General features: G+C 38.7%; 1 long non-coding RNA gene across 4 annotated transcripts in view; it reads right to left on the bottom strand.

Moving 5' to 3' along the window:
- Window positions 1-4,218: 4,218 nt before the first annotated feature.
- LOC121012852 (uncharacterized) overlaps window positions 4,219-20,649 on the bottom strand; it is a 91,980-nt gene continuing 75,549 nt past the window's right edge. For all 4 annotated transcript variants that reach the window (XR_005782361.1, XR_005782362.1, XR_005782360.1 and 1 more), the window contains 2 exons: window positions 6,782-6,956; window positions 4,219-5,422 (listed from right to left, as the gene is read on the bottom strand). This is a non-coding gene — a long non-coding RNA (uncharacterized LOC121012852). The remainder of the gene's footprint in view (window positions 5,423-6,781; window positions 6,957-20,649) is intronic.

Consider the following 20,649-nt stretch of genomic DNA (forward strand, 5'->3'; position numbering starts at 1 on the left):
ATGAGGAGATTGGGGTTATACCCAGAAAGTCTTCTATGATCTTACTGTATCTCTTTGAGGGTTCTTCTTCTTCTTCTTCTTCTTCTTCTTCTTCTTCTTCTTATTATTATTATTTTGGTAAAGTTTTTTTTTCATTTTAAAAATATTAATTTTAATTTATTTTGGAGAGGGAGAGGGGGAGGGGGGGGGGAGGGGAGTCACAGAATCTGAGGGGAGCTCCAGGCTCTGAGCTGTCAGCACAGAAGCCCAGGCGAGGCTTGAACTCACCAAGAACACGACCTGAGCTAAAGTTGGACACTTAGCCGACTGAACCACCCAGGTGCCCTGGTAGAGTGTTTTCACTGTTCTATTAGCTCTATCACCTGGTTACTGAGCTTGGACTTCCTCCATCAGGCCACTGTTGCCTGTTAAGAAGGGTATAATTTTCCTCTGCCTTCTCCACTTCCAAAATATACTCTAAGTTAGGATCACTTCTCACCATCCCCACTGCTAACACCCTAGTCCAATTCCTCGTCATGTCTTGCCTGGATTTCACCAATAGCCTCTGCATGGTCTGGTCTCCAGCTTCTACATTTATCCCGCCCCTCCCCACAGCTCAAAGTCATGTCATGTTACTCCTCTGTTCCTTCACCTTCAAGGGCTCCTTCCCAGCTCCCTCAGCATCAAAGCCGAAGCTCTTACAACGGCCTGCAAAGCCTTACAAGATGTGACCTGGGTTACTCCTGCTCTAGTCTTTCCCTGCCTCAGCCCTATGCCAGCAGAAGAAGTGATACGTCTTGTTTATCCGAAAGATACCAGACGTGCTCCTGTGTTAAGGTCTGTGCTCTGGCTGTTTCATCTTCCCAGAAAGTTCTTTCATCTTGGCTGACTCCCTGACTTCAATTCTTTGCTCAGTTGTCATCTTCTCAATAAACCTGCTCTTACTACACCATTTAATTTTTTTTAACGTTGATTGATTGATTTTTGTGAGACAGAGAGTGCATGGGTGTGCAAGCCAGGGAGGGGGCAGAGAGACAGAGAGAGGGAGAGGGAGAGGGAGAGAGAGAGAGAGAGAGAGAGAGAGAGCCCTAAGCAGGCTCTGTGCTGCCACCTGTACAGAGCCCAACACTGGGCTCAAACTCACGAACAATGAGATCATGACCTGAGCCAAAACCAGGAGTCAGAGCCATCCAGGCACCCATTAAATACTCTATTTAAAACTATAATTTATGTTGCCCCACCCAGTACATTTGTCTTTTTTATATTGCCTTTTGTGTTCTATTTTTAACTTTATCATCTTACCTAAATTACATATTTCTTATGTTTATTATTTATGTATTGTCTGTCTCTCCTGCCCGAATATAAGCTCCATGAGGCTGAGATTTTTGTTTTATTCATTGCTGTGTCTCGAGGCCTACAATAGCACCTAGAAGGCATTGGATATTTAACTAACATGTGTTGAATGGATACAGTAAATGATTTTTAAAATTATCCTTTATCTAAGATTTGTCTGTTTCTCTTTTGGCCACTTTGTTTTTACTGCTTCTGCTTTGTGCTGTTTACTTCTTCAAATATCTGGCAGTCCTGAAATGTCTATTTATATTTATGAATGAAGAAAGCTAGGATACCACATCTCTGTATGTACAAAGGCCTCTTTTTTCTTTTTCTTTTTTTTCTTTTTTCTCTTCTCTTCCTTCCCTTCCCTTTCCTTTCCTCTCTTTTTTCTTTTCTTTTCAAGTCAACGGGAAGGCTAGCTGCAAACAAGCTTTCACTAAGCCCTCCACCTACCTGCACAGCCCCCACCCCCAGCCCCTTCCCCCCAGGCTGAACTGATAAGGGCTATGTCTTGTTTGCTTACACCAATCCCACACCTCAACAGAGCAATTACCTTCTCTAAAGTGCCATTCTCTGAGTTTAGCCTCCGGGTAAATAGATGAGGCTAGGAACTCTGTGTGTATGTTGACGATGGAGAGAACAAACAGGAAGGAAAGGTAGAGGAGGTCAGACCAACACATCTGTTCAGAAGATATCCCTTCAAGGAGCCATTTCAATGGGTCCCTCCTTTACCACCCCCCCCCCCTTTTTTTGTGTGGTTGTTTTTTTTTTTTGTCTATGTGCTGTCTCCAACTGTCTGAGTGAGGAATCATTCTTTCTCACAAGGGAGAATTCTCTACTTCAGACTCCGTCACGTATTTGACATGAAGTGCCCCCCATTCTAATGTATTCCTCAGCAAAACCCATCTATTTTCAATCTTCTAGAAATTCTCTACGGAATTGACTGGCCTGTTTCCCGAACCTACATCACTTTGTTCTCTGCCTATGATGACTCTATTTCCTTTTGTTTTAGCTAGTATCTTTGCGGAATGTAGTGAGAAACGTGCGTAAAGAAATGTTTAGTCCTCTATCTTGAAAAAGAGCCAGAAGAATCTCTGATGACACAATAGCACTTGTTGCAAAAGGAGAAAGCCATTTATCTGAAGTAGAGAACACTCTTAACTGTCACTTCAGTTTCGTTTCTTTTTTTAAATTCAAGTAAAATTACACTTCATATGTTGAATTTTAATTCAATGTTTTCCAGCATCCAAGAGGAAGCTTGCTGTGTGAACACTGGAGAATGTAGCCATTCTCACACACCAGGTCACAGTCATCATCCATACTGTCTTCAAAGTGATGGATGGAAAGACATGAGAGGTGATTAAAGACAGCAGAATGTTTCTACCATTCATCCACAAACCCACAGACAGACACCTGATGGATATGTCACACAAATTCACATATCTGCTTTATCCCAGAATTCTTTAGAGAGATTATATAAATCCCTTACTCTAATATGGTCTTTGTATTTGCAATGCCCAAAAGACAAGGGCAAAATTGATTTTATAACACACTCTGCCATTTAAAAATACAATGTATTTTATCCTTGGTAATAACCACAAAGTGATAAATTGACAGTTTTTAAATGTATGTCAAATTTCTTTTGTTATCACCAAATTGAAAAATATTTCTAAATGCATTCCCTGGTGACAACTGACAATGAGTTTGGTCTCCTCAAATCTTTGATTCAAATATGTCATGGATTTAAAGAAATACACTTCAGAATAAATTCCTCGAAGATGAAGATTTTCTTATGGATTTAATGCATTCTAATGGTTAAACTGTTTCTTGTTTCCCCAAGTTAATTGTAAAATAGAATAAACATGAACCGGATTACATTACAGCAAAAGTGGTACAGGACCCTACCATGTTATACATAAATAGTTACCGCAGGCATAGTCTCTACAAAAAGCAAAGGTTGTTACAATGAAGACAAGGGCTGCTCTTTGAAGAGAATGTAAAACTCTCCAAGTAACAATTTATAATGTTTCTTCAAGGCATTGATCTAAATTATACTTACCTTAAAACCAATGAAACAGCAATGTTCCTTAACAAAGTAGGTGACTGCATACATGGCTTAATTTGAAGTTTGCCCCGAGCTCTCTCCTTTAACGGAATGCCATGATTCTTAGAACCTACAAAGTCTGACCTGTTCTTTGAGAATTTTAGGAGGATCTTAAAACGTGCTGAAAAGGTTATTGGGCAAAAAGATGGAGCTTACAACTGGGAGAGAATCTAATGATCATGGGTTTTTACCTCCAATTATTAGCTATACAATCTCCACCAATAAACTCTTTCATTTCAGGCTCTTATAAATCAAAAATCACTCAAACCCTCTTAAGTAAGAAAGAGAATTTATTTTTAATTCAGTGAAGTATCACAGGAACCACAAAACAAAAACAAACAAACAAAAAACATGCCAGCCAAAGGATGGATAGAAGTCAAAGTAACTTTGGGAGCAATCCCTTTCAAACTTCCATTTCTCTCACCATATCTGTGCTTCTTGGAATGCTTCTGTCATTTTCCTTAGTGTTGTTGAGATTCCTCTGCTTACCCATCTTAAGCATGACCATAAATGGCAGCCTCCTCATTAGGCCTACAGATCCTTAAGTTAGCAACCTACTGCTGGACTTTTAAAAAAAAATTTAATGTTCATTTATTTTTGAGAGAGAGAGAGAGCGAATGGGGGCAGGGGCAGAGAGAGAGGGAGACACAGTCTCCTGAAGCAGGCTCCAGGCTCCACCTAGAGCCCCACGCAGGGCTCCAACTCAGGAGCAGTGAGATCATGACCTGAGCCAAAGTCAGAGGCTTGACTGACTGAGCCACCCAGGTGCCCCACAGCTGGATTTTTTTTTTTTTTTTTTGATTCCATGTCCAGAGAGGAAAGATCAGATTGCAATAGCTCATGCTTTCCTACCAGACCAATCTCTTGGAGTCCTGGGGTCCCTAGCAAACATTTACCTTGGCCCGATACCTGTGGCCAGGGAGAGTGTGGTCACACAGGAAGTGGGTGTATCCAAGCGGCCAGGCAGCAAGGAGGCAGCAGGAAGACACAGTCTCTAGTAAACTTTCTTCATCTCATTTCCTCATCTGCAAGACCTGGACCAGCAATCCGCTTCACATATGTGTAGGGGGAGGGATTGAGGTATTTTGTTGACTTTTTACTTAGATTGACTTAGGATGACATATTGCCCTTCTGTGCTTTTTGGCAAAGGCCACCATTTTATTCACTTTAATATAGCTGACATCACTGATGGTGACTGTCGTCCTGTTGGATCTTCATTGCAATCTTAGCATACATGAGAGTTGGCTCCAGGGTACGTAAGCACTGCCTGAACTACTGCAACATCTCACTGAGACCAGTTTATTCAACAACTCATATTTGTAGATCATCCTCTAGTTCAGAAAGTGCTCTGCAGGACTAACGGGAACCACATCTAGTGCTGCCCCTGCCTCTAGGTGCCATCATTTCGTGTGTTGATGTGTGCTGGCCACGTACACTGCATAGGCTTCCCTTCCAAGGCCCATTATGTTCCTCCTTCTGCTGCAACCCTGTCGTCTTGAGGCCAGACCTCTGCTCACCTGGGCTTCAGGTATGCTGGTGCTGCTTCTTTAAGACAGAAGGCTGCCAAACACGTGACTTGTGATTGCAGTTTGCTTTTTTAAATGATAAAAATAAACCAATAGGTGAGGCCAGTGTTTACTGGAGGAAAACACTCAGGATGAGGGTGCTCTGGGAAGTCAGGGAGCCAAAGAAGCAGTGGCCTAATTTTCAAATGAAGCAGAAAACTTAAGAGATTAATATAGTTTGGTTCAGAAACTCTTGTCGTTTCCTGATTACTCAAAGATCAAAAAGTTACCTCGTTCTCTTCTTTATTTCAAACTTCTTGATATCTTGCACTATGGTTAAAAATCTTGGATAATTACTACCATATTTTCATGACTTCAGAGGTGAAAATGTAGCCTGTAGTCTTCTTACAACTATCTTAAAGAAGCAGGTGTCCTGCAAAAGGCGACTGCTTTAAAGCCCCATCCACAAATTACTGCTATACTTCTCTGTGGGTTCTTCCTATTAAAAAACAAAACAAAACAAAAAAAACATTATATGTAATTGGACCAATGAATTGTATCCAGGATCCACCTTTAACTATAAGTTTTAGGAGACAGTATAAAAGCAATCTAATAGCAACCTGTGTTAGATGTGTTTCTTATCAGCTTCTCAGTTTCCAAACTCATCAAATATTGAACTTCCTGGAGCCAAAACCAACCCTCCAGAAGCTGAAACATTTATTTAGAACTACACTCAGAATATAAAGAGCTGGGACAGGAAAGAAAAACAAGTCAATACAAGCACAGTGTTCGTTTCTCTCAGAACCTGTGTTCTGAAAGACAAATACTGACCCGCAAACACTGAAAGCCATGTCTGCTGTTCTCCAGTTCCTATGACTACCCCTGCCCCCTGTGCAAATCGTAGCGAGGGTTCCATTACCACCCACCATGGGAAGCCACAGTCTGGAATCAGGACCAACAGAAGCCAGATCTAGTACTGCTCCTGTCTCTAGATACTCGTGTGGCTTAGCTTCTTGATCTGCCAATCTTAAGGTGGGATCATACATTAATACCTGATTTGCTTACTTCAATTGGTTGTTTAAAGTAGAAAATATGATTGGGGAGCCTGTGTGGCTCAGTCGGTTGAGCATCTGACTCTTGATTTTGGTTCAGGTCATGATCCCAGGGTCACGGGATTGAGCCCTGGGTCGGACTCCACCCTGAGCGTGGAGTCTGCTTTGGATTCTCTCTCTCTCTGTCTCTCTCTCCCTCTGTCTCTCTCTCTCTGTCTTGCTCTCCAGTAAAATAAATAAATAAATAAATAAATAAATAAATAAATAATAAATAAAATAACAAAATAAAACATAAAATAAGATCATATATGTGAAACTACTTTGAAACTAAAAGTTGTTCTACAAAATCAGGAATGAAGTGAAGGTATGATATTTTTGCTGAGAACCCAAACATTGTTTCTGCTCTTAGCCACTAAAGAGAAGCCTCAAACTATGTAATTTTCTTTTCTTAGTTATAAACAATTTAGGAAAGAATGTTCTTACTCTGATGTATTCCCTCTCACCACCATCCCACCAGGCCTTCAGAATTCTGCTGACATTTTCCTCGACAAGTATGAGGATTTCACTGACATTTTCCTCAAGGCCTTTTCAGCTTCTGACTGTACCACAGTCCCAAAGCCGGTGCCACATGTCTCAGGGTTTTGTTATGACAGCACCCACTTCTAGGTACTAAAACCCATTCAGATTATCCATCACGGCATCAGTAAGCTACTCCAAAACTTAGTGGCTTAAAACAACAGCAAATATTAATTTTGCTCACAGATGTTCATTTGGGGCAGAGCTTAGAAGAGGTAGCTCATTTTTACCTCACAGCATCACTTGGGGCTGCTTGACTAGGATCCGCAGGACCTGATTTCAAGACGGCAAATTGGTGCTTGCCACCACCCAAGGGCTCATCAGGGCTATGGACCTGTCAGTGTGGGTCATCCTGCAGTCGACTTAGGCTTCCTCATGGTATGGCGGCTAGGTACCAAAAGTGAGCTTCCAAGAGACAGAAAGAGAAAGTTGTGTTTTAAGGCTTGTGCCTGGAAACTGTCATAGCATCCTTTCTACCATTTTCTAGCTTTCTCTTGAATTATTGCATCAATAGAACCACCCAGAACAATGATATGTAATAATAATGATTGTGTAAAGATCTCTTAGTTTACTCCTGAGTTGAAAGGGAATGCTTCTAATGTTTTTCAAGTCAGTATAATGATGGAGTTAGCCTTGACATACCTATGTTTTATGATGTTAAAAGTATCCATCTATTTATATTTTACCAAAACATTTCACCAAAAGAGGGGCCTAGGCAGCTCAGTCAGTTGAGCACCCAACTCAATTTTGGCTCAGGTCATGATCTCATGGTTTGTGGGATGGAGCCCCACATTGGGCTCCACACTGACAGCACGGAGCCTGCTTGGGATTGTCTCTCTCCCTCTCTCTCTGCCCTTCTGCTGTGTGTGCGCATGCATGTGCTCTCTCTCGCTCTCTCTCTTCTCTCTCTCTCTCTCTCTCTCAGAGAGAGAAGTCTTTTGAAGTCAGAAGACGTTTTGTTATTCATTATTGTTTTCCCCAGGTCAAATAAAGTGACTGGTAGCCAATAGGTCCTTAGAAATATTTGTTAAATGATTTAAAGAAATTATAGGAGTTCAATAACTATTTACTGATGCCTTCTCAATGGCATTTCTAGAAAAACACTGCAACCATGATTAGCATACTCTTGACTTATCACTTCTTTTTCTCTGCTGTGTGCATTCTTGGTCAAGGTTAATATATCTGCAACCACAATGCTGCAAATGGGCAGAGAGCTATTTCCTATGAAATCTAGTGTATGACCACACACACACACACACACATGCACACACATACACACACCCATGAACTGGCAGAAGATTATAATAGCACCCTTTTTGAGATAGCTAAGAGGACCACTTATAGTGGTGGCAGGTAACTCTTAATTATTACTGCTAAAAAATATTCTTCAATGTTTTCATTCCTGCTGGCTACCTTCCTTAATACTAAAGGTTCTGAATCTCTGACTCCATTCTTCATGCCTCAGTAGCCTAGCAGCAAGGAACCAATTCCAATTTTAAATATATGGCCCAGGTTTTAGTGTGCTTCTATGGCTGAAGGTATGCTGATAGACTTAAAAAGTAGTATTAATCACAAACAATCATCTTAACCTTTTGGGAAAGACACTACCACTGTTGGTATTTTTGAAAATCAATGCATCTTTCAATATAAATAAGCAATTGTAAGCCAGATAACCAAATTCAAGCCCTGATTTCAGATCTTTATTCATAGACTAACACATAAGTGTCCAGTATCACTGTAACTTCCATTGTGGATTATTTTAAAACAATAAAACTTTAAACATAGAAACTAAGAACTAGAAATTAAGGGATTGATAATACAAGTTTAAAGAAAAAACTCTATCTGTAAATCTTTTTTTTTAATGTTTGTTTTTGAAAGAGAGAGTGTGAGCATGAGTAGGAGAGGGGTCAAGAGAGGGGGGGACAGAGGATCTGAAGTGGGCTCTGAGATGACAGCAGAGAGCCTGATGCAAGCCTCAAACTCATAAACCGAAAGATCATGACCTGAACTGAAGTCACATGCTTAACTGGCTAAGTCACCCAGGTATCCCTATCTATAAATCTTGGTAGAATTCTTCAAAGAGGTCATTTAAATTATAAAATTTAGAACCGCTGACCTAACTTCTATGAAGAATAAACATTAAAACCCAACTAACTTCATCATCTGGAGAAGTTAGAGCTTCTACAAACATGTGTCTTCTATATGGCAGACACTTAACAATTAAATAATCCTAGGATTAGAAGGGAATTGGAAGATCCCTAAAGAGTACTAAGTGAAACAATAAAGGTGAAATGAATATACAAGAGCCTAATACAGAACCTGGCATTTTGTAAGCACCCTATAAGTATTTGAATTGAATCTATTTCCATTGTCAGTGATTAAAAAATAAATATTTCAGATAAAATCTCTGCGATAAGAAACATTTTTCACCATAATTCAGAGAATCCAGGTAAGCAAGCATATGCATTAAATACACGGTAACACTATTATACAAGTAGACAGAATGCAACACTGGATTTCAAGTCTGAAAAAACTAAATTCAAGCTCCAGATTTAGCATTTATCAGTTGTCTGAGGTTGGAAACTTCATTTCATTCATCGAAATATCCATTTTCTTACTTGTAAGAATGGGAATAATTATCTCATCACATATTGTGTGAGTTATCACAAGCACAAAATTAAGTAAGATAAATCATCAGAAAGAACAATATAAATCTAGGATATTACCATAATTGCTGTTATTGTACTAGTATATATTTTCACTCTCTGGACACTCTGAAGAGTAGGTTTAGAAAATGACATATAAATTCATCTGCAATATTATAGGAAATTTCAAAAGAGAAATGGAAATTAATACATTTTTGGAAAGTAGTTTTCCAAGGGTATAGTATGTTATAAAAATAATAAATCACTACAAATCAGATACAACAGATAAATTTTTCCCTTAACACAGTGAATGCTTCAGAATTCATGCAGTTTTCCTCAAGAAGTTCACTTAGGGCTTAACCAAACAGCTCCATAGTGTTAAGTACAGAGGAATATATCAACCACCCTAATAAAACCATCCAGGGACTCACTAGAGAGGTTCCTCAATTCTGGAACAGTTTTACAAATATTTTTGAAATAACAATAAATCGGCTTTGGGGAGGTTGATATAAATATATTTGAAAAGAAATTAACTATGTTAATTCATCATAAAATAACTTTCAGAAAAATATGCAGAAGCTTTAAACATAAAAGGCTAAATCACACATCAAGATACCTTTGCAATAATTGGACATTTTATATTTCACAGTAAAACACTAAACTATGAAGCATGGTTTCCTAGTAACAGCAGTAATACTAGGTAAATAAAACAGAATTCAGCTTACAGCAATCAGCAACAATTCAGCTTCCAAATGAGAGGTTGAAATCATTTGGATGATTACTTTTTCATTTCCAATATCATAAAAATGGAAAAAAAGAAATCGACTTTCTAAGTGTAGAATTATTTTTTCAAAATTTGGAGAAGACATTGAAGTGGTACCCCAATGTTCTCTGGACAATCTGGGCCCTTCTTGGCTGATGTACAATTATCCTCAACAAGGTTCTCCTGACCCAGTAATTGAAAGAGAAGCCTTCCTGCATGACATAAATTTTGAAGAGCTGAGACCAACCTCATCTCTACTCACTGATGTGTGTAATACCATACTTAAAGTGTTTTTGTTTGTCTGGGCTTCTTTGGTTGTTTTGTTTTGTTTTTTGTTCTTGCCTTTCGTGTAAGACTTTCTGGTCCCCCAAATTTCAAAAATGCAAATGTTCCAATATGCACACTCGTGTCTCAAGTATAAACCCTTCAACCCAATTAAATGCTGGACATGTATAAGAATTATACTAGGAAAAAGAAGTAGAAACTGGTACATAAGAGATGATTTGCGTAAATAACTTGGTAGGTACGATTACTGAAATGCAATGGGCCTGTATTGCTTGAGAATATGAAAGGAGTGTAATGCAAAAATCATTAAAACATTAAACATATACATAGAATTTTTATACTATACTGTAAAAAAAAAAAGCTTTGGTAACCATAGCCAGTCATTTAGAACCAATCACTAGCAAACAACAAAATGGTCAGTAAAAAAAAATAGTGAAAAAATTCAGAAATATGATCTATAAATGTTGTATGTATTGCTTTTGACATGTAGAGACAGACAGAAATACTGTTCTTGGAAAGTAATGACATAACGTATGTTGTTTTTCAAGACACATCATGTTATATAGGAGGCGCACCATATGTTCATGTTTTGGAACATCCTATGCCATAGGCATAGCGATCTGTCTTGGTTATCTACCAAAAATCCATTCCCCCCCTCAATCCTCCTTCCTGAAAGATCCCAGTTTTGTTTTCTTTTGTTTCACTGCTCTGGCCTACTTCCTGTGGTCAAGTGCTTAGGAAGGATATTCTAATTTCTCGCTGATGAGTAAAGGCTTGAGTCCATGCCAATCACGGGAACCCCTTGCCCGTGACTAGCATGTGGTGCAATTTTGATCAATGAAACAAGATAGAAGTCCACTGTGGAGGCTTCTTTATGTTTTGTTTTGTTTTGTTTTGTTTTGTTTTGTTTTGTTTTGTTTTGTTTTGTTTTTAAAGAAACACAGAGAAAGAGACCCTCTTCTACTAGACAGTGTTCTGTCTAGGTGCAATGCCTGGCACTACTGCAGCTATTTTGTGACCACTAGAGATGATCCAGGATACTCAGCGTGGCAAAGCATACCAACAGATAAAATCCAGATCCTTTACATCATTGAGTGGCTGAATTAACCAATCCTGGAACTCTTTTGCCTCTGGACTTCTTATTGTGTAAGCTAATACGTATTATTATTAGTGTTTAAGCCAATGGGGTTGAGGTTTTTTGTAGCCAGAAGTATTCCAAATACTACAGAATGTATGTTTATCACAGCAAAGCATTTGAAAAGTCTCTTGTAATATCCCTGTACATTCAATAGAGAAATGTGGGTTGAAAAATAATTTAATTGGGCAGGTTAATAGATGGTTAAACAATGGAGGGAAGCGTTTGGTAATATGTTTCACAGTTCTTTTTGCCTTTAGCTTCTTCTGCTGAACTTTGTTTGCAATCAACAATGGATAACTACACAGAAGACATAAAACATATAGATGATTTCACAGAGAGCAATAAGGTGCTAGATGACAGAATCAGAACTGAACACGTTTTTAAGTCAAAGAATGATATGAATGCCCACTACTTCTCTCCTACCTCAAGATTCTTTTCAGTTTTTATCCATGTGAGCTATCTTATCTGTGAAGCTTTTCCTTATCCCTCACTCCTAGGCACAATGTAACACACATATAGAATCCCAGTCCTGGCCCTTGCCTCTACCACTATCAAAGCTTTCACTGCAGCTTAATATATATATATTTACTTATCTCTATACATGTGAGCTCCTGGAAAACAGAAACCATGCTGTAGTCATCTTTGTACCTTCAGCCTCCCACTTGATGATATTGGTGCAATAAATGCCTACGTGAGTAAGTAAGCGAATGAATGAACAAATGGATTGATTTTATTTTATTTTTTTATGTTTTTTCAATATATGAAATTTACTGTCAAATTGGTTTCCATACAACACCCAGTGCTCATCCCAAAAGGTGCCCTCCTCAATACCCATAGCCCCCACTCCCCTCCCTCCCACCCCGTGTCAACCCTCAATTTGTTCTCAGCTTTTAAGAGTCTCTTATGCTTTGGCTCTCTCCCACTCTAACCTCGTTTTATTTTTTTTTCCTTCCCCTCCCCCATGGGTTTCTGTTAAGTTTCTCAGGATCCACATAAGAGTGAAAACATATGGTATTTGTCTTTCTCAGTATGGCTTATTTCACTGAGCATAACACTCTCCAGTAAATGGATCGATTTTAAAGAAACAGCTTCATTTACAGGATGCTGAAGGATAAGAACAAAAGAAACAACATTGAAAATTCCGTGGAAACTACCGAAAACCAGGAACGATCGAGTTTAGACTCGATACCACACATAGTCTCCTGACTGAGCCTTCCATTCTTGCATTGGTAACTTGTCCACAAATGTGTGTACACATGCATGAACACACAACGTAACATTATAGGTGGCCACAAGTTTTCACACTTTCTTTGCAACCGCACTAAATTGCTTGAACTACATTTTAAACAATAATCACTATGCATTCGCAGTTACTGTAGAAATTGCTGGTCAGCTAGACAAGAGTAATTTGTGTTTCAGCCTCTCAAAAGTCCTTTTGCCCCGATGGTGACAATGTAGAATACTTGGCATTAAAATCTAATCCATAGGAGTGGCTGGATGGTGCGGCCAGTTAAGTGTCCAACTGTCTATCTTGGCTCAGGTCGTGATCTCATCGTTTGTGAGCTTGAGCCCCTGCATCAGGCTCTGTGTTGATGGAGCAAAGCCTGCTTGGCATTCTGTCTCTCTTTCTCTCTGCCCTTCCTCTGCATGTGCACAGGCTCTCTCTCTCTCTCTCTCTCTCTCTCTCTCTCTCTCTCTCTCTCTCAAAATAACTTAAATAAATAAATAAAACCATTAAAATAAACAAACTTAAATAAATAAATAAATAAAACCTTTAAAAAAACATAAAATCTAATCCCTATATAATTTCCTGTTCCTTCAACCGACTGCTTAAACTGTTTTACTTCCCACTGTCTTCCCCAGTGTCTTCTCCTCGTTCCCTTCCAAATTCACGTTAACATATAACCTGGGATACAAGATATAAGATTCTTTACCATACACAACTAAATCTGTGTTATATGCTTTCTAGAAAACCTAACAATGCAAACTAAAGTATATATGTATGTTAAGAATTAAAAGGATATATCCAATTAACTTAAGAAATAGAAATGCATCGTTTTCAGAGCATAGCAAGAAAGCCGGAGGAATGATACACTAATGCTTTTTTTTAACTCAAAGGCACAGCCACCAGAAATCAAAAATAGGTTAATAAAATCACCGACCAGATAATAAAAACAAATGAATACTAGAGTTTTATTTCATTATCAAACCAGGCTCCAAGTTAACTCCTGTATGTGGAATGAGCTCTTGCTAAACATTCTTGAAAGTCCTCATTTAGATTGTGTTGTAAAATCAAACTGAGAATTGGCGCAAAAACTGAACACCTGAAAATTCATGTATGAGCCTTAGAGAAGACAAATTTAAATTGTCACTTAGAATTTAGAAAATGTGAGTATAAGGCACTTCAGCAGTTATTTTCACCTAAACTTAAGCGATCCAGTCAAGAGGTCACCAGCCTCTATTGTCTCAGACTATGGTAACCACTGCTTCCTTCAGCTCTAAGTGAAAATTATTTGTAAGAAATATAGTGCTAGGAGATACCCAGGATAATAGCTTCTCTATGTCATGTCTCCCACGATTCTTAGAGATTTGTGCTTTGTTGCAGTGTGTTAAATATAGAAAAAGGAAAAGTGAACATTACACTAACCTACATGTATATGTGTGATAGAATACAGGAGAAGTTCAAATATTAAATTTTAAAACTCAGTTCAATAAAAACTGAACTCAGTAATAACTGACTGAGCACACACTCTAGGTCCTGTTATATATTTTATGCTGTGTTATGTATTGATTTTTTAAAAGTCACATTTATAAGAGCTCTGCACTCAAAAAGTTGTATCCTCCTAAGGAAAGTATAACTGAATGGCGAAGATAAGTGTTTCTCAATGCATTTTTAACCACTACATATTCACCATCAACTAGTCACATCATGTTGCTATAGACCTCAGGTCTGAGCCTGATGCCAAATGCGGTGAGATGTTTGGGGAGCCTGCAAGTGGATGAGTATATCTTGCATATGGCTGTCAGGCTAGAAGGCAGAGGGCAGCCTGTAGAAGTTTTAAAATATTGGCTCCAAAGCTTTTGACATGTTTCATGGCAAGAAGTGTGGTCTTTACCCCCAACCCACAAATCTGAGTAGGCTTGTGATTGCTCCAATTGAGATGAATAGAGTGAAGGTGACCCTGACTTTTGAGCTAGATCAGAAGAGGTCACACAATTTCCACCTGGTTCTCTTTTGAATTCTTGCTCTTTGAATGTGTCCTTTCAGGAAATCCAAGAGCCCAAGAGCCACAGAGTGAGAAGCCCAAATCCATGGAACAGCAGTGCGTAAGTGCTCTTACTGACATCCCCCCAGTTGACTTCTCATTTTGAGTCATCCTCTCTGAAATGCATACATGTGAGAGAAGAATCTCTAGATCAGTGTTCTCAAATATTAGCATGCATTAGAGTCACGTGAGGGCTTGTTAAAAACATAGATTATTGAGTCCCGCTGTTAAAGTTTCTAGTTCAGTACATCTGGGGTGGGACTCTACAATTTGCATCTAAGTTTCCCAGTGATTTGAGAAGCACTGCTGTAGATGATTCAAGTCACCAACCACTGGTGAAACCCCAACATCATGGAGCAGAGATAAGCCATACCTGTTCTGCCCTGTCTGGATTCCTTGGCCCACCTTTTCCCATTCAAGAAGGTATTTAAGAATGAAAATTAGTAAAATGACATTATAGGAAACTTTTAATTCATTCTAATTGATTTCAAAGTACAACATTCACAAACTTTCATGCTTTAATGATTAGCTTTAATTATTAATGTGATACAACACAGTTCACAAGTGATTGCAAAACATTGCTGCTTACTCACCACATCTAGAAGACTCCCCTGTTTAAGAGCAGGAGCTTTGCAATCAGTAGCGCTTGTTTTGAACCTCACCTCTGCTACTTAAATGCTAACACAGCAATGGATGGGGAAGGGGAGAAACCGAAGGGATTTGTCTGCCTGGCTTTAAATCCTAGTTCTATCACCTTCCAATTACATGTGATCTGAATCAAAATACAGTAACAAAAATACATTGGTTTCTGAGCATAATTTGCTCCAAAAACATGCTTGTAATCCAAAGCACTTGTATATCAAAGTGAATTTCAAGAACCATTGGCTCTGTTGTGATCACGTGACATTCGGCATCACATACTACTTGTATTGCAAGAGATCGCTCGTTTATCAAGTTAAAATGTATTAGAAATGTTTGCTCATGTTGAGGAACACTCACAGAGCAAGTTACTGTACTTAACTTACTGTATTTAATCTGTGTAAGCCTCTGTGTCTTCATTCCTAGAATGGCCTGAGAAAATTGTTGTGGTCATTAAATAAGATAATGCTCTTGAAACAGTGCCTGGGACTGAGAAGTCACCCTGTAAATATGTTATGAAACGGTATGTGTGCTTAAACAGGCTTTTCACCACTCTGAGAATTAGAGCTTCCTTTACAAAGCCATTCTAACAGTCAATATCAACTGCATAAGGTGATCGTTAGGATTAACTAATAAATAATACGTACCCAATAAATGGCAGATGATGATGATGATTATACTGTTATGAAACAGGATACTTCCAGGGACAGAAAGTACAAATGAGCAAGTTCTATTCCAATAAAATAGAGCTTGCATGTGGGGTGACAGCAGCACACAGTGTCTTAGTCTGGCACTGATCCAACAGTACAGGAGTATGTGTTATTAAAAGCTCCATGATAGGGGCGCCTGGGTGGCTCAGTCAGTTGGGCGTCCGACTTTGGCTCAGGTCATGTTTTCACGGTCCGTCTTTCAAGCCCCGCGTCGGACTCTGTGCTGACAGTTCAGAGTCTGGACCTGCTTCGGATTTTGTGTCTCTCTCTCTCTCTGGCCCTCCCCCTCTCATGCTCTGTCTCGCTCTCTCTCTCAAAAATAAATAAACATTAAAAAATAATAATAATAAATAAATAAAAGCTCCATGATATAATCAAAGGGATTCCTGAAAGTCTGTTCATATACACTCTAAAGCTAGAGTAAGGACTGCACTAAATCATCATATATTCTGGCTACTGGCCTATTAATGTCAGATCCCAGGAGATGTGAATCAAGAAATTTCTCAACCTCTAGAATCTATGCCACTTTCTTCCCTTGGTACCCAAAGTATTAGTTTGAGGTATCATTTTTGCTAAACCTTGTACTAATGGATTATTAGGCAGGCAGAAAATCCAAAGGAATATTAATGAGTAATGAATATGTTAGCTAATAACTCTGAGATGATGCTTTTCAGGGACGAAGAACTTTAAGAAACAAAGAACCTTCGGGGCCCCACAGAATAAATCTATAGTAATGTAACAATGGATGAGGAGGTTGCCATTTTGATGCAAGATTTTCTCAGGTCAGTTAGGCTACAGCACACAGCAGGCTGCTTTCTTCTAAGGCTGGCCTGATGATTACAGGTTTTACAAGACACAGACATGGCTTTCTTTAAAAATTGTTTCTCTGGGTGGCTCAGTTGGTTAAGCGTCCGACTTCAGCTCAGGTCATGATCTCTCAATCTGTGGGTTCGATCCCTGCGTTGGGCTCTGTGCTGACAGCTCAGAGCCTGGAGCCGGCTTCAGATTCTGTGTCTCCCTCCCTCTCTGTCCCACCCTTACTTGCATTCTGTCTTTCTGTCTCTCAAAAATAAATAAACATTAGAAAATTTAAAGAAATATATTGTTTTTCAGTCATGATGTATTCTGTTCTTTGTGTAACCAGAAGAATGCTGAAAAGAGAGTTAGGTAAATATTTTCCTTCTCTTTGGGCAGGGAAGAATTTTATAAGCATAAAGAAATACAAGAGGTCACAGAGGAAAAGATAAACAGATTTGTCTACAAAAAGAATTGAAACCTTCCAGATGTTAGGAAATACCATAAGCTAAATAAAAAACTGAGAAATAACATCACCCACAAAGCATTTATGTCTATAATATACAAATCAATAACAAAACTTTAGCATCTCAATAGAAATAGGATCTAAAACTAGACACAGATACTTTACATTATTAATGGAAAAAGAATTGCAAACTTAAACTGTATACATTTTTCCCCTTAACAAATTAGCAAAGATTTTGAAATATGTTAATATTTTATGCCGGTGAAGAATGTTAAGACCAAGATTCTAATAACCTTCTCATGAAAGTGGTCCAATTTTTCTGGAAAGCAATTTGGCTAAATAAATGAGAAGTAATAAAAAATGTTTCAATCCTTGATCCTATGAACCCACTTCTAAGGAAACTTGGAAAATGTCCCTGTTTAACAGTCAAGAGTTTCAGTCAAAATTTGAAGTACAAAGATATTTACCATGGCTTTCTTTATAACAGCAAAATTTATGGAATAACATATACTCAACATTATGGAGTAAATAGCTGTATACTTGTTATGAATATTATGCAGTCATATAAAAATTTCAAATAATGTTAGTGATCTCAGAAAATTCACACCAGAATATTAATGGAAAAAATCAAGATACAGAACAGGAGTCATCAGAGACAGCTTTTGAAATATTTTGGTATTGGCTTTCTGGAGTGCTGCATTGAAGCATATTCTGACATAGCATCTGGGCTCAGCAGGAAAGAAAGCTGTGATCAGTAATATCTGCCATGGGCAAAAAAGGCAGGAAGTAGTGGTACACATGCTCTATATCTGCCATCCCTAGTGGTATATGCAATATGGTCCCAATCATTCATCAGCATACATGTGTACCCTTTGTGTGCGCACGCACGTGCACGTGGATACGTATAGAATCACTCCACTGTAACTGTGATTATCTCTAGCTTGTGATATTAGGGTGATTTGGTTTTATTAAAAATATTTTGGTATTTTTCAAATTTTCTACATTGAGCACATATTAGTTTTCTATTGTTGTTATTTTTTAGATTTTCGAATTGTCCAGGTGATTTTTTTTTTTTTTTTTAACAAGTTGTTACATTCACTCTGGGGAAGGTGGCAGGAGTAAAAGGGATAAAAATACAGGCAAATAAATTCTAGAGAGATTTTCTTAGGCACGTTTGTTTCTTTTTCTGGAAGGTAAATGTGTTATTAGAGTTAGAAATATCTTTCCCAGTGCAGGTTAGCTCAAAATCTCTTCGGATTTGGTTATGAATAAGAATGTGACCTTTTGTCTCCTATGGAAATCCAAGCACTTGAAGGAAGATTTTTGTGAATGAGCTGAAAAAAGAATCAAATTTTGTCAGTATAAATAGCCAAAGGTCCTGAAACTAATAAGACCACCTTTGAAAAGGCCAGTCTTATAATGAGGTTGTAAATTTTTTAAACAATTAATCACCTTTTTTTTTTAACTTTACTGATTTGTATACTGCTCAGTCATCCCCACTCTTGAAGCTGATTTGATGTTTTCAAAGCTCTGATTTCTTTGCAGACAATAATTACGAGGTGAAGAAGCAAGCTGGTATGGTTTCTTGGCTGTTTTCTTCCACCTTATGAGGCTGTCTCAAAATTGGAAGCCATAAGCTTCAGGGAGTCAGAGACAAAGGGCCCAGATGCAGCTCTCCCTTTAATTAGCTCTGTGACATGAGACAAGTCATTTTCTCTATTCCCTTTCAGAATTTCCACATTGGTAATATGAAAATATACTGTTACTGTCCTCCAGGGCAGGATATGTGAGGATAAATTGGGTAAAAGATGCAAGATGTATAAGCCGATGGGAGGCCATCCTTCCTACTGGGTCTCTCTCCCACATGACAGTGTACAAATCCCTCCTAAGGTGTTAACTGATAATTAGAATGTTAACTAGCAGCCAAGGAGTCAGTGATATTTGAGGGGTTTTTTTTGTTTTGTTTTTTAAGAAAATTAAGTGGGATTGTCCCGAATTTCCAAAGTGGACAGTGCCAGCAAGGTGGCCAGTGCTGATCCCAGGGAGCTTGGTAGGAGGATGTCTGGCTATAGTTTTCCCAAATCGTCACCAATCACTAAAATCCATTAAGACGATCATATATTGCCTTTTATTAAGCCATATTCGACTATAGCTGAGTGAATTTGTCACCTTGCTCGCAGCTAATGTTTGCATTCCTGTGCTCCTTCATTATTTTTTGATGTTCCTAGAAACATCGAGGTAAGTGTTAAGGTGCTGCTAACCACCAGTACTGAGAACCAGAACTGGTATCTAACTGGGGAAAACCTAAATACACCAAGAATACTCCCCAAAGTGAGGACTCTCATTGTATCATTGCAAAGACCCCTTTATCTTTCCTTCCTTACCATGTCTATATCTGTTGCAGGTTTAACAAATGCTTCCTCTGTGGAGGTACTGTGCTACACCTGCTTATCCATGGATGGATGTAAGTACAGCATGGAAAGAGTTTTTATGGACTGTATTACATCACTTTTAGAAATAGTTATATTTCCAAATTGTGGACTTTCAAAAAAAATATCTAAGCTCAAATACTGAAGCATGAAAGTCTTGATTTGCACTTAGTGAAGGATATCACTAAGGGTAGCCTCATCTGCCCTGGAGCACAGCAAAAAACCCTCCAAAAAAACAAAAAAACCCTAGTAGTTTAAACAATTTTTTTCCAACATTTATTTATTTTTGGGACAGAGAGAGACAGAGCATGAACAGGGGAGGGGCAGAGAGAGAGAGGGAGACACAGAATCGGAAACAGGCTCCAGGCTCTGAGCCATCAGCCCAGAGCCTGACGCGGGGCTCGAACTCACGGACCGCAAGATCGTGACCTGGCTGAAGTCGGACGCTTAACCGACTGCGCCACCCAGGCGCCCCAAAAACCCTAGTAGTTTAAATAACAACTAGACCATAAGTGAAAGAAATCCACTTACTCTAACCCTACAGCATCCATCTTTCTGCATCATCAGAGAAGTTCAATTTGGCAAACATCACTGCTGTCTTATTTTAAGAAATTGCCACAGCCACCCCGACCACCACCCTGATCAGTCAGCAGCCATCAACATTGAGGCAAATCCCTCCACCAGTAAAAAGATTACAAATTGCTGAAAGCATTTATTAGTGATGTGATATATTTTTATAAATATTTATTTATTTATTTATTTATTTATTTATTTATTTATTTTTGAGAGAGAAAGAGAGCACAAGTGGAGGAGAGTCAGAGAGAGAGAGAGGGAAGACACAGAATCTGAAGCAGGCTCCAAGCTCTGAGCTGTCAGCACAGAACCCGATGCAGGGTTCAAACTCATGGATCATGAGATCATGACCTGAACTGAAGTCCAATGGTTAACTGACTGAGCCACTG

Source organism: Herpailurus yagouaroundi, unplaced genomic scaffold (assembly GCF_014898765.1).
Source record: "Herpailurus yagouaroundi ecotype Mexico unplaced genomic scaffold, PumYag 197, whole genome shotgun sequence".
NCBI lineage: Eukaryota > Metazoa > Chordata > Mammalia > Carnivora > Felidae > Herpailurus > Herpailurus yagouaroundi.